The sequence below is a fragment of the Plasmodium reichenowi genome, chromosome 2, assembly GCF_001601855.1.
Source record: "Plasmodium reichenowi strain SY57 chromosome 2, whole genome shotgun sequence".
Lineage (NCBI taxonomy): Eukaryota > Apicomplexa > Aconoidasida > Haemosporida > Plasmodiidae > Plasmodium > Plasmodium reichenowi.
In genome coordinates this window covers 519,540-521,101 of record NC_033647.1, presented here as the reverse complement: position 1 = coordinate 521,101, position 1,562 = coordinate 519,540, and positions in this window count along the sequence as shown.

Genomic DNA, 1,562 nt, shown 5'->3' with positions numbered 1-1,562 from the left:
TAAATGTAAAAATATATATATATATATATATATATTATTTATTTAATAATTAAAAAAAATATATATATATATATTATATATTGTAATAAAATTAATATCAATAATATATATATATTAAAATATATTATATATATATATATTTTTATATATTTATTTATTATTTTTTTCTTTCTTTTTTTTTTTTTTTTAATATAATATCCTATTTACAGAATTAAGGGAGAAAAAAAAAGAAGAAACAGAAAAAAACATATTTTTTATAAAAAAAACAAAATATATATATATATATATATATATATATTATTATATATACATATATAACTGTTCGGTTAAAATATTACATATATAATAAATTATATATAAAATCAAAACATTCTTATTCCTTTTTCCTTTGATTATCATCATTTTAATATCTTTATATTAACAAAATACATATTTTTTTTCTTCTCTACATGATAATAAAAGAAGAAAAAAAAAATATATTACATATATATATGATATACATTTTAAGGTATAAAAAATTAGTACTATTTCTAATTTACTCTTTTATTTTAAAACAGATATATTCAAAGAAAAAAAAAAAAAAAAAAAATATATATACATATATATATATATTGAATATATTATTATATATTTATTTATATGTATTATTATGAATTACTTTTTATTATCAAACATAATTTTGGGGATATATATATAATTGTATTACTAAAAGAAATATATCTATATGAATTTACTACATATATATGTAAAATATATAAAATGTACATATAAATATGTATATTATATATATATATAATATATATTTTTTTTTTTTTTTTTTTTTTGAAATATGTACTATTAAATGAGAGGCCAATACATTTTATATATAATATATATATAAATACTTCATAATTAATTAAATAAATTAAATATATATATATATATATATATATATAATATTTAAAAAAAAATATATATATTATATATAAATATATATTTATATATATAGATATATATATATATATATATATATATATATATAATTAATATACATTTATAAATTAAGAAAACGTACATATAATAATATAAACATGATTAAGGGAAAAATATAAAATAATATAACACCCTTATATATATGTTTTTATTTTATATGTAATTTTTTAGAAAGTTTATAAAAAAAATATATAATTATCAATGTAAGAATTATACAAATAATACATACATACATATACATATATATATATATATTTTACATATAAAATTTTAATCATGTGCCAATGTTTTAGAACAAAATAAATCCCCTATATGTATATTTTATATATACATATTTTTTATTTTTTATTTTGACAAGTTCTTGTTTTGTATTTAATAATTCCATATGTAACCTTCCATTTTAATATCCATATTATTTATTATTTTATTTTTTTTGTAATATATATATATATATATGTTTTTTTTTTTTTTTTTTTTTTTTTTTTTTTTTTTTTCTTTTTTTTTTTATAATTTTTTTTTTTTTTTTTTTTTTTTTTTTTTTTCCCATTTTTTTAATTAAAATGTTTGAATCCCTCTTCTTAAATAAAAAA